The sequence below is a fragment of the Nylanderia fulva genome, unplaced genomic scaffold, assembly GCF_048542155.1.
Source record: "Nylanderia fulva isolate GAGA-0341 unplaced genomic scaffold, ASM4854215v1 Scaffold121, whole genome shotgun sequence".
Lineage (NCBI taxonomy): Eukaryota > Metazoa > Arthropoda > Insecta > Hymenoptera > Formicidae > Nylanderia > Nylanderia fulva.
In genome coordinates, this window is record NW_028189421.1 from 327,063 (window position 1) to 346,635 (window position 19,573).

The 19,573-nt window shown below is 34.4% G+C and overlaps 1 long non-coding RNA gene across 1 annotated transcript in view; it reads left to right on the forward strand.

Annotated features, from left to right (window-relative positions):
• LOC146724665 (uncharacterized) overlaps window positions 1–19,015 on the forward strand; it is a 105,571-nt gene extending 86,556 nt beyond the window's left edge. Inside the window, exon 3 of the long non-coding RNA XR_014923999.1 lies at window positions 18,887–19,015. This is a non-coding gene — a long non-coding RNA (uncharacterized LOC146724665). The remainder of the gene's footprint in view (window positions 1–18,886) is intronic.
• Window positions 19,016–19,573: the final 558 nt, after the last annotated feature.

Genomic DNA, 19,573 nt, shown 5'->3' on the forward strand with positions numbered 1-19,573 from the left:
GCTCTCTTGGCGCGGCCGCTTGACTTTTCGGCCCCGCGTCGGGGCGTGAACCGGCGTCGAGACGACCACGTCACAATATATATATTTATAATTATTACATCATTAGTGTATATACTTTATATATGTATATATATCATTATATGTATAATTACATATTATATATTATTTTAATATAATATATTATATATACAAACTTTTATATGTTATATATACAATACTCAACAATTGCGGAAGCATCCCAGCCAAATAAACTTACGCCACTGCGTTATTATTATATAAAAATAATATATATATATATATGTATATATTATTATAAATTATTTTTATATAATAATAACGCAGTGGCGTAAGTTTATTTGGCTGGGATGCTTCCGCAATTGTTGAGTTTCCTTACACAACATATAAAAAAATTGTATTATATTTTTAAATAAAAATAAAAAAAAAATTAAATAAAAATTTAAATAAAATTAAGAACAAAATAAAATAATACTTATTAGCCGCGTTCAACAGACTTAACAGCTCAAGTAGCAATCAAATGTGATTCTTACTTTAAGATCCAGCCAATTAGCATCGAATGACATTGGAAAATTGTTCAACTGTTAAGTCTGCTGAATGTGGTTATTACTACTGCACCTTTGTAAAAATTAACAAAAATGGGCCCGGCAATTACGCTACTGCGAATAATAATCTTTATAGTATAATAAACTATATAGAACTTTTACAATATATATAAAATAAACTAAATATGAGTTTTAATATGATTTAATATGAATTATATATTGCATTTTTCCATCATCAGTTTGCATCCTCTGTTTCGTCGATTACTTCACGCTCCTGTTGCTTTTTCACTTTTACTCTATAAAAATTTCTAAAATTAATGTGTGTATTTTTCAAATAAATTTATCTGTGATATTTCTTCTAGAGTAATTATGAAAAGCGTTATGTGTGTATTGTATTTTTTCTTTTTTAATATTAATTATAATTCTTAAAATATAATTTTTATTATTTTTATTAATTATTATAATTTTTAATATTTGTATATACAGGGTGGTTCACGTAACGGTTGCCACAATTTTTGGGACATTTCCATCAGTTTTTAAAAAAGTTTATACAGTGAAAATCAATCTTTTACGCAAGCTTCAACATGTAATAAAATTAAAAATTTTTTTTATAAACAAATTAATGTCACCTTAAATTTTTTAAATAGAACTATCATATTTTTTTACATTAATTGATTTCTCACACTATTCTGCATAAAAAAGTATAAGGGATATGGGTAGGATGGTCAAAAAGTAAACGATTTACGAGATATTTTATATGCACTTAATCACGAGTAAGCTAAATGTGACTACTAACAGAAAATGGGAAAACAGTTTGACAGGTCCTGATATTTTACAGGATTTAATGGCTTTTTTAGAGCACCGATATCACACCTTGGAGATCATTTAAAAAAAACTCAGCCATCAACAACTGTATCTGGCATAAATGAGCAACGTCCATCAAGACCTACTTTATTCAACCTCGTAACGCAGAGTCATACTAGAGAATGTCCCATATGCAAACAAGATCATTTTTGCCTGCGAAACCTTTTTAAAAATGTCTGTTGCGGATAGGTTAAAAGCCATCAGAAACAGCAAGCTATGTTTAATCTGCTTACGGTCCACCTCACATAAGGCCAAGGATTATACTTCTTGTGGCATGACATGTGATAAGCGACACAACACTACTACATTTTTCATCAGCATCAAATACAAGGAATGAGTCGTCGAAGGATGTTAATCAAGAAAAACTTATAAAATCTACGCCAATAGTCACTAGTGCTGTCCAAGACTCCAAACATTCTCAAGTATGGCTGTCAACGGTGAGATTGCAAGTATTGGATGTTGAAGAAAAACCACATTCATGTTGAGCCCCCTTGATCCTGGATCGAATTTAATAACCGAGGCTTTGATAAATAACTTCAGACTTCTCAGACATTTGAACAACACGCCTATCATTGGAATTAATCAAATGGCAAATTTTGCGCGTGATATGGTAAAAATCTTGCTTATTTCTAATCATTATTCTTACAGAAAAGAAGTTGACCATTTTATTTTAAATCACATTATAAATAGGCTTCCAGCAACTTTGTTTAACAAGCTAAAAATGAAGATTTTACCTTACTTGAAATGAGCTAACCCAAGCTTTCATTTGCCAGAAGATATCGATATACTTATTTCAGCCACGGTGGGAAATTTTGTGTAAGTCAAGGCCACCGAGGAGTATCCAGTAATTCAAAAAACTCTGTTTGGCTGGACTTTAGGAGGAGCTATTCGAGATCCAGGGAACAATTGAACTCCTAAAATTTGCAACTTGGTAACTAATTATCAATTGGACGAAAGTTTTACACGATTGTGGGAAAACAAACGTATTTCCGAACGGAAACAATTACACGCAGGAAGAAAAACTTTGTGAAGAGCATTTCACACGCCCTCATTGCAGAGATCTAGATGGCAGATTTGTTGTACAATTTCTTTTCAAGGATGGTTTATTCAAGCAGCTGGGTGAATCAAGAGACATGGCGCTTTGTCGCTTTCTTTTGCAAGAACGTAAATTGAGCAAGGATTCGGAATTAAGACATCAATATGTCGAGTTCTTAGAAGATTATCAGCGTTTAGGACACATGGAGGAAATAACAAAGTAAAGGTGCTCCCGAATAGGATATTATATATTATTTGCCGCATCATCCAGTTATAAAAAAAGACAGCTTGACCACGAAGGGTAGGTTTCGACGTATCATTGAAGACTTCTACAGGAGTTTCGCTGAACGACACTCTCATGGTTGGACCTATAATACAAGAAGAGCTTTGGAACATTATTCTCAGATTTCGCATATGGGTGTCCGTCATGTCGGCCGATATCGAAAAACTGTATAGACAAGTTCGTGTCAACAATTCACAAACTCAATATCAACGCATTTTGTGGAAAGCTAGTTTTTGTAAAGAAATAGAAACCTTTGAATTAAAAACTATTACTTATGGAACAGCCTCAACTTCGTATCTAGCAACACGAGCGCTTAAAGAAACGGCGAAAGCAGAAAAGACTAATTTTCCTTTAAGAGCAGCATTCATAATTTCAGATTTTTATGTCGATGACTTATTGACAGAAGATGACAATCTTGACAAGGCCATTAAAAATCATGACAAAATAATAGCCGCATTGAGTAAAGGCTAATTCAAGTTAAGAAAATAGATATCCAATTCTTCCAAATTGGTGCAAAGATTTCGGAGTTCAGAAACCACAAAGTCTGTATTAGTTTTAAACAAAGGTGAGCGACATAAAACCTTAGGACTACATTGGCATGCTTCTCTTGATCTATTGCAGTACGATGTAACCAGGCTGACATCTACAAAAAACGTAACAAAAAGAAGCAAGCAATTTTGCAAGCATTGCTTGCATTTTTTACTCTCTCGGGTTATTAGGCTCAATCATCGTAACAGGAAAAATCTTACTACAAAGGTTATGGACACTTAAACTTGATTGGGATGAGACGGTGTCCTTGGAAATTAAAACTAGATGGCGTATCTACAAAGCCCAGTTGAGTCTTTTAAACAGCCTTGACAATTCCCAGAAAAGTAATTCCGTAAATCTTTACAGACCAATATCATTGAACTTCATGGTTTTTGCGGTGCAAGTCTAAACGCGTATGGAGCTGCAATATATATTAAATCAATAGATCATAATAACCATGGAGAAGCACGTTTATTGTGTGCAAGATCACGTGTTGCTCCAGTAAAAACCATCACCTTACCCAGAATGGAACTTTGCAGCGCATTTACTCGCTTTATTGATACACAAGGTATCTAAGGCGATTAATATTAAATTCGATAGCATTTATTACTGGACTGACTCCATCATTGTCCTAGGATGGATAAAATCGGACGCCAAACGCTGGAGCATATACTTTTCCAATTGCATAGGTCAAATTCAGGAGTTAACTCAACCTTCATTATGGAGGCATGTAAATACAAAAGAAAATCCTGCAGATCTAATTTCCCGTGGAATCTCTCCCTCTCAATTAATTCAACCAACACTTTGGTGGCATGGGCCTCCGTGGCTTAATCATGAGACTAAGGATTGGAAAATACTTCAGTTTTCTTCAACACTGAAGAGCTTCCAGAAGCACGCAAGAATGACTTAAGCGTACAACGAGTTAATCAAGAATGGGATAATATTTCCAGATTTTCATCAGCAACGCGTCTTATCAGAGTTATAGCATACATACTGCAATTTCTAAAAAAATACAAAGAACATCAAGAAAGAAAGGAACAAGAACCTCACTACAAGCAACTTGAATCAAGCGACTATCTGCTGGGTAAAAATCATTCAAGGTTATCATTTCAGTGAAGAACTAAAGGCATTGCATAAAGGAGAATCTGTACCTCGAAAAAGCAACGATTTATTAAAACGATATATTTCTCGGCGAGAAGCACCTTCGAATATATATACGGACAACGGGACCAATTTTGTTGGAGCCGACAGAGAATTGAAGAACTTTGGAGAAGTTTTTATTAATACAATGCGTCATGACAAGATAGTGGATTTTTCAGCACAAAAAGGCATAAACTGGCACTTTATTCTTCCGCATGCCCTGCGCTTCGGCGGCTTCCCATAAGCCAGTAGTTAAGGCTATGAAGTTTTATTTGAAAAAAGTAGCAGAGACAGCAAATTTAATGCATGATGAGCTACAAACAATTTTGATTCAAATTGAAGCAGTGCTAAATTCCTGTCTTATGATTCCTCTGTCTAGCAATCCTAACGATCATACCTACCTAGTCCCGCTCACTTTTTGATCGGAGACGCTTTTACCGCTCCCGCTGAACCTAGCTTATTAGATCTAAAGGAAAGTCATCTTTCTCGATGGCAAATCAAACAACAGTTCTGGAAGAAGTGGCAATCTGATTATCTTAACCAGATGCAACGGCGTACTAAATAAAAGACCAACGCTCCATCCTTGAAACCTGGTGACCTGGATTTATTATGAGAAAAGACAACATCCCTCCATTGTGCTGGCCAATGGCACGCGTTAAAGCGGTGCATCCTACAGCAGATGAAGTTGTTTGCACCTCCACAGTCAAAAATGCAAAGGAAACCTACAAGAGAGCGGCATCGAAGCTGTGCCCTTTATTTATTAGAGATTAATAATTCTGATGGAAATTAATTCATTATTTTGTTATATGATACGTTTATTTGTTTCATTTATTCCGAGCATAGACAAGGGTTGCAAATAATGTTAGTTATTTATTTTATGCCGCTCTTATTTGTTTATAAGTGCTCATTTATTACATTGAAAATAATATATTTTCAAGGCGGCCGGCATGTTTAATACTTTTTTTTTTTAATATTTTTAGCGTTTGAGTTTTTTGATGCTTATTAGTTTCTGTAGTTTATTATATTGTATACAGTCCACCTCTTTGAGTTATATTTACTAAAATAATATTTCGGGCGATGTGTTTGAGCGCCCTCGATTGTATCTTATGTAAATTTGTTGCTATGTATTGAAGCCCAGAGGGCAGCGCTTCTTTTTCTCGGCCCGCTCTCGCCACTGTTGGGTCAGGTTAAGTAAGCGCCATTGTAACTTGTACGTAGAGACAGTCACTCGTGTGTAATAGAATCAAAAACAATAAAAAGTAGACTCTGGCTCACAAAAGCAAGGATTATCTTTACATCTCATATGGAACAAATTGTTCTATGTTAATATAATAATGTCAAATATTATATGTAAACATATTTTCTGAACAAATATATTGAGAAAATTAAACAAATCATATATAGTAGGCCAACTGAACGAGCAAATAAATAAGGTGTAAAAATTTTTATTAATAGTTAAATAATTAAATTAACATTCCGTTACAGAATCGATATAAATTGTAAACGTTTCGACTGCACTACAGTCTTTATCAATACATAAAAGTTAAATATTAAAATACAAAGTTAAATGTTAAAAATACAAAGTTAGTTAAATATTAAAATATAAAATTGAAACGATTCTTCGCTGTTGACCAATAGATATGCAAGGCGATTGGTCTGAGATGCCAAGTTATGCGACATTTGAGCATGCTACGGATATAATACGCGAATTAAATCAATGTCAGAGAAAATTAAAAAATCTTTCAACTTACATTATCGTTTTAACAAGTCCTTTTCCCCGATATTTCAAGTGTGTGTTGCGAAGTCTGAATACCAAATGTCAAAATAGAGAGCGTGATGTATTTATTTATTACCAATGTTTTTTCTAAATTATGATTCAGCAAATTTTTTAAGTATGTCAAAATAACTACTGTCTAACAATTCGGTGTCTGTATTTAAATTAATTCCATTTTTCTGTTCTTTAATGTGGATCATTTCAGATATTAGTCTTTTATGGTAGTTCTTTTCGTGATCCATAATTTTAATATTGTCCCAGTCAAATGTATGTTGTTCGTTTAGAATGTGTTCTGTGACAACCGAATGTCTAGCAGAGTCTAATTTAATATTATTTTTATGTTCTTTAAGTCTCGTTCCTAACTGTCTTTTTGTCTGTCCGACATATGTGGCGTCACAATCGTTGCAATTCAATTTATAAATAACATTAGAATTCGTGGGGCAATTATTTTTGTCCTTTTGAACTTTTATGAAGTCATTCAATTTTTTAATGCAACGATATCCTACCACTACGTCAGGTCTTCTTATTGCTGAAGCAACTTTCTCAGATATTGATTCTATATATGGTATGACAAAATATTTAATGTTAGTATTAGTATTATTGGTATCTGTTATATTGTTATTATTAGGCTTGTTAAATTTCTTAGTTGAGAGATTTTTTAATCTGCGTTTTATTTCTGTGAAAATTAGATCAAGAGGATAACCGTTGGATAGCAAAATGTTAATAGCTTTCTCTATATTTTTTTTGTGAAATTGCGGATGTGATAGTAATAAAGCTCTATCTACCAAGTTATAAATTGTTCCTATTTTATGACAAGTCGGATGATTTGAAAAAAATGAAAGTAATCTACCTGAGAATGTCTTTTTGTGATACCAATCTAAATAAATTTTATTATCTATTACTTTGATCATTATGTCTAAAAAGCTTATACAACGATTATCCTCTTTTTCCAATGTAAACTGTAGTCTATCGTTATAATTGTTGAATTTGTTCAAAACATATGTAATATTGTCAGCGGAAGTGCATGAAATAATGTCGTCTACATAACGGAAATAGAAAGTCATTTCGCAATTTAAATTACTAATTACCAATGTTTCCAAGTCCTGCATGACTATATCGGCAATGATCGGAGAAAGTGGGGAACCCATAGGAGTCCCATAAATTTGTTTGTAAGTTATGTTATTAAAAGTGAAAAATGTAGAAGTTAATATAAATTTTATCATACCTATAAATTCATTTTTGGGAATCTTTGTGTGTGACTCTATAAAATGCCATCTATTATTGATACCGTTTAATGCAAGATCTACGGAAACATTAGTAAATAATGAAACAACGTCCAATGAAACTATTATGTCGGTATCTTGTATTGTTTTCCCTGATAGAATGTTGTATATATCAAAACTGTTATTTACAAAACTGTCCGCTCTAGGAAGGCCATCTTTTAAAATTTTATGAAAGAAAGAAGCAATATTATATAGAGAAGTATTTATTGAGGAAACTATTAATCTAAAAGGAATATTTTCCTTGTGGATCTTGGGGAGCCCATAGGCTTTAGGAAGAAGAGAGTCGCTTGAAAATAAATAATAATATTCTTTTTTGTTGATAAAATCTTTTTTCAACCATTTTTTTAAACAAATATTGAGTTCTTTTTCTATTTTTGTTGATGGATTGTTTTTAACTATGGTATACGTAGAATCGTCTTCTAGGAGACTCTCAACTTTTTTTATATAAAATTCTTTTTCTAGTGCGACTGTGATGCTGCCTTTATCTGCTCTAGTAAATAAAATATTAGGATTTTGATTGCAGAATTTAATTGTGTCTTTATGCATGTGAAATAATTTTTCTTGTATGTCCGTTTTTTTGTCGTTATTGTTTAAAAATAATGAAAATTGTGGAATGGCAGCATTACGAATCGAAGTAAGATTTCTGATCCCATTAGAATTGCTTTCTATATCTTTGATGAATTCGTGTATAGCTACTTTTTTATTTAAGTTAACTGGGAGACTAAATTCACCTCCCAATTGTAATAGATTGGTTACATTGGGGGGAATTTTTTTATCAGTTAAATTAATAAACCATTTCTGGTTAGTTTGTTGTAAAGGGTTATGTGTAGCACAACGAAAACTGTTGGCAGAAACAGTGTTATCAACAATATTTGTCGATGATATTGTTTTCAATTCGATAGGATCAATATTTTTAATGTACTCTGTTTCATGCGATTTACGCAGCCATAGGAATTTTTTCTTGTGTATGAGATATAATTTTTGGTTGAACAAAGAAAAGGAGTTGCAATGGTGATTTAAAATCTCCTGCCAGATATAAGATGAGAGTCTCCTAGAAGACGATTCTACGTATACCATAGTTAAAAACAATCCATCAACAAAAATAGAAAAAGAACTCAATATTTGTTTAAAAAAATGGTTGAAAAAAGATTTCATCAACAAAAAAGAATATTATTATTTATTTTCAAGCGACTCTCTTCTTCCTAAAGCCTATGGGCTCCCCAAGATCCACAAGGAAAATATTCCTTTTAGATTAATAGTTTCCTCAATAAATACTTCTCTATATAATATTGCTTCTTTCTTTCATAAAATTTTAAAAGATAGCCTTCCTAGAGCGGACAGTTTTGTAAATAACAGTTATGATATATGCAACATTCTATCAGGGAAAACAATACAAGATACCGACATAATAGTTTCATTGGACGTTGTTTCATTATTTACTAATGTTTCCGTAGATCTTGCATTAAACGGTATCAATAATAGATGGCATTTTATAGAGTCACACACAAAGATTCCCAAAAATGAATTCATAGGTATGATAAAATTTATATTAACTTCTACATTTTTCACTTTTAATAACATAACTTACAAACAAATTTATGGGACTCCTATGGGTTCCCCACTTTCTCCGATCATTGCCGATATAGTCATGCAGGACTTGGAAACATTGGTAATTAGTAATTTAAATTGCGAAATGACTTTCTATTTCCGTTATGTAGACGACATTATTTTATGCACTTCCGCTGACAATATTACATATGTTTTGAACGAATTCAACAATTATAACGATAGACTACAGTTTACATTGGAAAAAGAGGATAATCGTTGTATAAGCTTTTTAGACATAATGATCAAAGTAATAGATAATAAAATTTATTTAGATTGGTATCACAAAAAGACATTCTCAGGTAGATTACTTTCATTTTTTTCAAATCATCCGACTTGTCATAAAATAGGAACAATTTATAACTTGGTAGATAGAGCTTTATTACTATCACATCCGCAATTTCACAAAAAAAATATAGAGAAAGCTATTAACATTTTGCTATCCAACGGTTATCCTCTTGATCTAATTTTCACAGAAATAAAACGCAGATTAAAAAATCTCTCAACTAAGAAATTTAACAAGCCTAATAATAACAATATAACAGATACCAATAATACTAATACTAACATTAAATATTTTGTCATACCATATATAGAATCAATATCTGAGAAAGTTGCTTCAGCAATAAGAAGACCTGACGTAGTGGTAGGATATCGTTGCATTAAAAAATTGAATAACTTCATAAAAGTTCAAAAGGACAAAAATAATTGCCCCACGAATTCTAATGTTATTTATAAATTGAATTGCAACGATTGTGACGCCACATATGTCGGACAGACAAAAAGACAGTTAGGAACGAGACTTAAAGAACATAAAAATAATATTAAATTAGACTCTGCTAGACATTCGGTTGTCACAGAACACATTCTAAACGAACAACATACATTTGACTGGGACAATATTAAAATTATGGATCACGAAAAGAACTACCATAAAAGATTAATATCTGAAATGATCCACATTAAAGAACAGAAAAATGGAATTAATTTAAATACAGACACCGAATTGTTAGACAGTAGTTATTTTGACATACTTAAAAAATTTGCTGAATCATAATTTAGAAAAAACATTGGTAATAAATAAATACATCACGCTCTCTATTTTGACATTTGGTATTCAGACTTCGCAACACACACTTGAAATATCGGGGAAAAGGACTTGTTAAAACGATAATGTAAGTTGAAAGATTTTTTAATTTTCTCTGACATTGATTTAATTCGCGTATTATATCCGTAGCATGCTCAAATGTCGCATAACTTGGCATCTCAGACCAATCGCCTTGCATATCTATTGGTCAACAGCGAAGAATCGTTTCAATTTTATATTTTAATATTTAACTAACTTTGTATTTTTAACATTTAACTTTGTATTTTAATATTTAACTTTTATGTATTGATAAAGACTGTAGTGCAGTCGAAACGTTTACAATTTATATCGATTCTGTAACGGAATGTTAATTTAATTATTTAACTATTAATAAAAATTTTTACACCTTATTTATTTGCTCGTTCAGTTGGCCTACTATATATGATTTGTTTAATTTTCTCAATATATTTGTTCAGAAAATATGTTTACATATAATATTTGACATTATTATATTAACATAGAACAATTTGTTCCATATGAGATGTAGAGATAATCCTTGCTTTTGTGAGCCAGAGTCTACTTTTTATTGTTTTTGATTCTATTACACACGAGTGACTGTCTCTACGTACAAGTTACAATGGCGCTTACTTAACCTGACCCAACAGTGGCGAGAGCGGGCCGAGAAAAAGAAGCGCTGCCCTCTGGGCTTCCATACATAGCAACAAATTAACATAAGATACAATCGAGGGCGCTCAAACACATCGCCCGAAATATTATTTTAGTAAATATAACTCAAAGAGGTGGACTGTATACAATATAATAAACTACAGAAACTAATAAGCATCAAAAAACTCAAACGCTAAAAATATTAAAAAAAAAAAGTATTAAACATGCCGGCCGCCTTGAAAATATATTATTTTCAATGTAATAAATGAGCACTTATAAACAAATAAGAGCGGCATAAAATAAATAACTAACATTATTTGCAACCCTTGTCTATGCTCGGAATAAATGAAACAAATAAACGTATCATATAACAAAATAATGAATTAATTTCCATCAGAATTATTAATCTCTAATAAATAAAGGGCACAGCTTCGATGCCGCTCTCTTGTAGGTTTCCTTTGCATTTTTGACTGTGGAGGTGCAAACAACTTCATCTGCTGTAGGATGCACCGCTTTAACGCGTGCCATTGGCCAGCACAATGGAGGGATGTTGTCTTTTCTCATAATAAATCCAGGTCACCAGGTTTCAAGGATGGAGCGTTGGTCTTTTATTTAGTACGCCGTTGCATCTGGTTAAGATAATCAGATTGCCACTTCTTCCAGAACTGTTGTTTGATTTGCCATCGAGAAAGATGACTTTCCTTTAGATCTAATAAGCTAGGTTCAGCGGGAGCGGTAAAAGCGTCTCCGATTAAAAAGTGAGCGGGACTAGATAGGTATGATCGTTAGGATTGCTAGACAGAGGAATCATAAGACAGGAATTTAGCACTGCTTCAATTTGAATCAAAATTGTTTGTAGCTCATCATGCATTAAATTTGCTGTCCCTGCTACTTTTTTCAAATAAAACTTCATAGCCTTAACTACTGGCTTATGGGAAGCCGCCGAAGCGCAGGGCATGCGGAAGAATAAAGTGCCAGTTTATGCCTTTTTGTGCTGAAAAATCCACTATCTTGTCATGACGCATTGTATTAATAAAAACTTCTCCAAAGTTCTTCAATTCTCTGTCGGCTCCAACAAAATTGGTTCCGTTGTCCGTATATATATTCGAAGGTGCTTCTCGCCGAGAAATATATCGTTTTAATAAATCGTTGCTTTTTCGAGGTACAGATTCTCCTTTATGCAATGCCTTTAGTTCTTCACTGAAATGATAACCTTGAATGATTTTTACCCAGCAGTCGCCCGGCAAGCGGAAGGTCTCGGGTTCGATTCCCGATTCAGCCGACTTTCGGACCAATATTTTTCTCGCCTATTTCTTTATAGGGGATGTTAACAGAAGGAACAAGGGGAATTTTTGAGATCCCAACCATTGGATTCAAATTCCTTAATTTTCCAAATGTTCTTTCTTTCATAATTATCGCAATAACATCGCGTTTGGCTCTATTGGTCGAGAGGAATTAAGTGGAGATTGTGGTTTTAAAAATTAAAAGAGCTGACTTAATAAGTATTCTCATTCTTATCAGAAGAGATGCCTCTTTTGTCCTCGGGCCTCTATCTCTCTCAAAACGGTTAAAAAGTCCTTTCGCTCAACTTCTCTCTCTCTCTCTCTCTCTCTCTCTCTCTCTTCCTCCCTCTCTCCGCCCTTTTCCCCCTCTCTCTCTTCCTCCCTTTTTCCAACTTTCTCTCTCGATACTTGTTGGAGTATACATTTTCTGAACTTCATGCAATTGTTACATTTTTTGTTTTTGGAATCATACTACACTTTTTGTTTTGCCATTGTTTGGCCCCATCTTGGAATGCAGTATTAGCGGGCACATAGTGGACATCAATATCACCAAGACCTCCACAAACATTCATGTTTTGGAACTTTTCCAAAATGTATGGCATGAGATCGGCTGTATTGTACATTTGCTCTATTTCCGTCTCCTGCGTGTTGACGTGGCATCCATTGACGTAGTACTGTAATTGTCTGTGAGTGTCGAGAACAACATATTTTTGAATTAACGGGAAATGCATACCATTGTCCGATCTTGGTTTTGTATATGAAAATAGAATACACTGTCCCTTTTGAACAGGCAATTCACTGACGCTCCAGAATTTTGGTATTGTTGCAAAATTTGTGTCACATGCATTGGTATTTGCATTCCCTTTCTGAATGCCTAAAAGAAAAATGGAAAAAAATTATTTTATATTAATTTTTCTCATTTCAGGTTCACTAAAAGGAATTAACATTTTCAATGGCTGCAGTCAAGACTACACTACAAATACTTTGAAACATCATTCTATTTTTATTCTCTTGGAATGTTAAACAGATATAGAATGATGTTTCGAAGCATTAGTAGTATAGTCTTTACTGTAGCCCATGAAATCACGTATTTTACATTTATCACTATACTCTTAATAATTAATATTCAACCTTTTTTACAGTTTGCAAGAATATTTGTGTGTTATGAATACAGATGCTTTAAGCACTTATAATTTATTATTGTATGATTTACTAATGTATGCAGTAAAAAGTTTTGGTAACTCATGTTCGCTAAACACTGAATGAATGTGAAAAAGTTTTTCCTGTGTTTGACATTCGGACAGTGGCTCTGAAGCAATTTCAATTGCAGATCTGAGGTTGAATTCGCCATTGTTGTTGAATCAATATCAGCTACTTTTATTGTTGTAAGTGATTGTCCATCTTATGAAATTGGCAATTGAATGCATACATTTTCTAAAAAAAGAAAATATATAATTCTATGATTATATCTCATTATGGGAGCTTTCCAGCAAGACACTGTGTAACACAGTGTCCACTAGTGTGAAAGAGAAAATATCAGTGTCTCACTTATACTAATAGACACTGTGTTACACAGTGTCTTGCTGGAAAGCTCCTTATATTTCTTGCTTTAACCATACTGCAACACATATTTTGCATATGAGGGGTGTCTGTAATCATAGTCCCTTCAGTTAACTGGTTAACGGGAGACTCGGAGGACAACGGATATAGCTCCATCATGCTGTACAGAATTGATAACAGGGTTCACTAAAGACGATTCAGTTGAGGTTTCATTGTTTATTTCATCGTTTGAGAATCTTGTTGGTACAGCAAGCTTACTAAGCTGTGGATATTTATATAGGACCTTCAATAAAAGAAAATGTGATATTTACGCTTTCACATACTAGTCATTAAATTTATTTTATTAACGAACCTGTGCAATAACGCATCCACTCTTGTCTCGTTTAATCTATTTGCGAATAATATACCTATATTTATCTTCAAAATGCTTGTCACATATCACGTGCGTCGGCTTCAGTTTGACGATCCCAGAAATGATTTCTATCCATTTTTTTAATTGTTCAATGTCCTTTGGTACGCGAAATACAGAACGTTTCGATTTTTCGCTTCTGTTGCCCGTTTTGCATGTCGGCACAGCACACGGCTTTGTCATCGCCAAATAATAATTGAAAAATAAACTAATTAAACAATGCAAGACTGAATGACTGAACGGACTCTTTATAATTTGTTGGTTACATTTGTCAACATTACCCGATCGCAACGATCCTCGTCCTCGTGGCGACAAAGCAAATTAAATTGCTTCAATAAGCGACGTACCTCCACTACTGAAAATTGGCCGAGTTTCCAGACCTGTGTACACGACCGTGGTTTGATTTGAACCTCGCTATGCATTGGAAAATTGTAAACTCATGTGGAACTTCGCTTTGCGTTGTAAAGTATATGCGTGGACTCACAATCAGTGGGTTTTGTTCCTCCCTACGGCGGGGGGGGGGAGGGGCTCTACGTCCGAAAGGTATAACGTACACCAAACCTAATTTCGATTTTAAATTAAAATGTATGCGAGTTACTTTGCTTATATAGCAATAAAAAAAAGGATCGATATTTCTGAAACTATTAATAGCGACTATGTCCACTTTTACTTCAAATAATCCATTTAGCAAGAATTCATAGTCAAAATTACGCGCCACGGAAATCGTTATCTCCTTAGGCAGTATTGGGCATTGTTCGAATAAAATTTTATTTAGATAAGGTTGAGAATGAAATTTTATCCGCTAAAATTTTATTCGTTACTTGTAAATAAAAATATATTCGAATTAATTTTTATTTGCAAATCAAAAATACAATTTTATTCGAATAAATTTTTATTATTTTATTCGAACAAAATATTTTATTCGTAAGTCACGAATAAAAATTTACTCCAATAAAATTATATTTCTAACTTGTAGATAAAAATTTATTCAAATAAATCCTTATTTACAAATAATAAATAAAATTTTATCGCATAAAATGTCAGTAGTAAAAGGTTAGAAAACAAGGAAAAAATTTTTTTTGTTGGAACTGAATTTTTGTCTTTTTACATTTATTGTTCTGTATAGTATGTAATACATATGGGTGCTTTCCAGCAACGACACAGAGCGACACAGAATATCTTTGTTGTTTACTGATATTGAAAGAAGATTGAATGATACGCTATGTTGCTCTGTGTTGTGACGTGGTCTTTTTGAGCCCGTCACAAGGGCGGACGCGCCCGGCCGGGAGGCGTCTAAGAGCGCTTTAATTTTGTGTTTTGTGCGGGTGAGCAGTAACCTTTTCGCTAGCTCACCCGTACTCTGTATCGGGATCGAGGTGGTGGGCCAGGAGAACGGCCATTGTTTTAGGAAGAAGAGGACCCAGGCGAACAACGGAAGGACGATCTCGAAGGGGGAGGAGCGGAGACTGAGCGACCGGCCCGGTGAGTATAAAACACACAGTATCGAGTGAATAAGGGAGAGAGATACTGCCAAGGAAATCATTACAGCCTCGAGTGGACGATCGGGAGCGGCCCGGAGCAGGCAGGGGAAGGCGTCGGCATCTCTACACAAGGATGGACACCCCTAAGGGGCCCCGCCACCACACGTCGAGGAGAAAGCGGAGATCCCTCGGGCCTGATCACCCCGGAAAGGTCTCCCCCAGCGAAGCAAGGCTAACAAGAATACCCACCCAGTCGTACGAGGTGTGAGCGGGGCCGCCAGGATCGGGTTTACGGAGAGCGTTACCGAGGACTACAATTTGAATTTGGCGGCGGGAGTCCGCGACCAGCCGCGACACACAGGAATCGATACGAGAATCGATTCCGGGTCCGGCGCGGGGCGCAACGCTGCCGCGAAGCCTGGCAACCGGGCCGGGGTGGCGCGCATTGTCTTCCCCCTCCCCACCAGCGTACCTTCCAAGGTCCCGCCGGCCCGAAAGGAAATCACTGTTCGGCAAGCCGGTGTCCTGCGAACACGTGGAAGGACGACGACCCACAGCGACCACCTGCGACGGCGAATTATTGTAAGGCCACCTCCTCGATCGTCCGGTAAGCGCGGATTCGGCGGAGACCCGTGAGTTATTAGAGACGTGTAACAATACCGAGCAATTATGCTATAAATAATTTAGTACCGAGAATTAGCTGAGAGACTCACGGGACTCGCGGCGATTTCCGCGTCATTAAGTATTGCGTAAATCTTTGCCTTCTTCGCCTCTCCGAGGGGCACCGAAACGAGTCGACAGTCATATCGTAATATATTGTAATTGTAGCATTGTATCGAGTCATTGATTAGCAATCCTTGAGAATAAGTTACGCTGGATTAGTGTATGGTCTATTCGATTCCGAGCCGGATACAAAGGGAGGAGAGTAATGATAACTAGAGATTTCGATAAAACCCAGCGATCTCCCTACGGCTCGATAATAATATTATAGTTACTTTTATTCATTCTATCTATATACTACCAACTGAAAATATATTCTTCTTATTTTATCTTATTTCTGAGTACAATTAATATCGAGATTTCCTCTCTCTCTCCGAGACGTCGATTCCGAATCTCCTTACGGAAAGAACCACGACACTCTACCCCCTGTTGATACCGAGCTACCGAGGCCGAGCCGTCGTGTCCGCTGATTATTTGCCGAGATATTGTTGAGTGGTGCGGCCTGATCGCACCTGGCGCCCAAAAGATACGATACCGAGTACATAGTGATACCGAGCAAGTATTGAGAGAACGGAGAGCGGCACGACGAGGTTGCGCAGCAGTCTCTCTCGCACTCTCTCTCTCGTTTGACGAGAGAGGACGGAGAGACGGTCGCAGTGTCGTTGCTGGAAAACACCCACTATGTATTATAAAAAAAATAAATATACCATAAATGATACCTAGAAACTAGAAACTAAGTAGTCACGGTTAAATTATTATACGATAATTATTGTTATTAGTGAAAGTGAGCGCCAACATGTGAGACATAAATAATTGATATTTTGTTGTTCCTCGCCGGAGGCACGAAGATTTTTCGGGTCTCGGCCGACTTTAGGATAGGGATCCAAAAGATCGACGGACGTCTTTAATTTAATTCGAGCTTTCTTATTTTCAATAAACTCTTTATTTACGCAGAATTCTTGAGTGGGTTTTTATTCTGTCAAATCCCGCCTAGGTGGTTAGTTAGATAATTCCGCACTCGGCAGTTAGAGTACAGGCGGTAGGTTAGTAATCAGCGGCTTGTCTTCGACTCTTAGTTAGATTCTGATTAGCGACTTGTCTTTCTGGATTTTCGTTAGCGACTGCTCTCATCGCCTCCGTCCCAGGTGGTCTCCTGTCTTTTCTACATCTTTTTGGGAGAGGATGTAGAAAAGCTCTCTCATTGGTTAATATTATTTACGCGTTTTTTATCTAGGTGCAAGCGAAGCAGATTAGATCTTCGCTTGCAATCCGCGGTTTCCGGCGTTTCGCGTATTTTCTGTCGCGTTCGCGTCTTCTCGCGATAAGCGCTTTGCGAGAGCGTGAGAACGTTTCTCGAACGGTTATATAATGTCTACTTATTTATTTATTACTAATATAATATTTAATATAATAATATTCGATAATATTCAATATAATATAGTTATAGTCATTCGAATTATAACAATTTATTCGAATCAAACTTTATTCGTGTCATGTGATTGAACCTTCATCCAAATAAAAATTTATTTGTTAATTCTGAATAAGGATTTATTCGAATAATATTTTATTCTTATTTTATAAATAAAGATTAATTTAAATAAAATTTTATTCGCATTTTATGAATAAAGATTTATTCGAATAACATATTAGTTAGCCATATTACGAATGAGATATATTCAAATAAGATTTTATCCGAATAATATTTTATTCGAATAATTTATTCTTAATGCGTTATTCGAATAAAATGTGCTCAACTCTGTCCTTAGGAAACCTTACTAATAAATGTGGAAAACAATGTAAAAATAAAATTACTGTTATATGCTATAATTACATGTATTTCTTAATTTCTCACAACACAAATTCAACAGAAATGCTTCAAAAACATTAAAAAATTTCAAAACAGTTTCCAAATGACATTAAAACGTCAATAAAACATCTAAAAAACTATAACATAAAAAACGTAACATTTGGAACATGTGTACAACCTTTCATAAACGTATTTGTGACAAAATAGCAGACATTTTCACTTATCTAAAACATATATGGTCAATATTAAACGTGAAGAATAAAATCCTCAAATTACCAACAACAGGTTTGTAATTCTAACAATGTAAATAACCGTTTGCCTTTACCCCGTCACCTCGACGGTTCGAGTTTTTGTTTACACGTGGTCCGTCGAGTTGATGGTGCGACGTCCGGGGCGCGTGTTTTGCACATTCCTCGATGTTTCGATCTTATTTAGTTCGATCTTAAGAGCCAGCAAAAGCAGAGCTAGAGCTCTCGTTACTGTTGTACGTTGAGTATCACCGAATGTTCAGTGGATCTGTTAAACGTGTGAATATTAAAGCTATCCTCCGGATTTCTACAATAAATCTATGTGAATTGAACTTCATAAATCTTCATTTTCATTTACCTTGTGGATAATTCTTACTGTAAATTATCACACCGGCGGTTTAATGAAATAATACTTCCGTTTGATAGACGAGGATTTTTTTCGATATTGAACAGTATATGAGATATTTTTTCGCAAATTTTGCTGAGGTTTCTGAATTGCTATGTAAATTTAAAATATTTGCAAATATTTTAATTTTGAAATTATTTATTCCAGTGCGTGTGACTTCTGTCAACAACCAGTAAATAATTCGGGAATTACCTCGTCGTGTCAGTGCGTTATAAGTGATGGATTTGAAAAAACGATATTTTCCATCAATCGTATGATTCCAGGTTCAAGTATCCAAGTATGTAACAAATTTAAACGTATATTATTTACATAATTAATTACATAATGAAATATGTATATTACTATAAAATTATAAAAAAAAATATATTTTAAATATATTTTAAAATAAATTAAAAAAAATATTAATACATATATATTAATGTTATGGTATATTATATTGCGTTCACTGACAAGGAAACGGTAGGAAGTGTCCCTTACTGATTTATAATAAGTTTTGAATATGTTGTAGAGCATTGAAAAATATTAAAGCCGTATTTTTTTAGTTGCATATCTCGACATTTAGGAGGTAAAACACCTTGAAAAAAAACGGTTTTTTATTACTGAGTTAATACCGTCGAAGTGGTAAAAGATATTAAAAAATGTTTCAAATAAAAGTTTTATGGGTTTTAATGTTCTTTAAACCAGTACAATCAAATTTTTCAAAAACGTAAAGTTTTTTGTAATTTTCTTCTCCTTCCATAATTTTTAAAAACTTAAAAATTTTTTTGTAACAAATCTGAAAGCCTATTCAATGCCAAACCATATAAAATAAAGTTGTATTCCAACAACACCTTT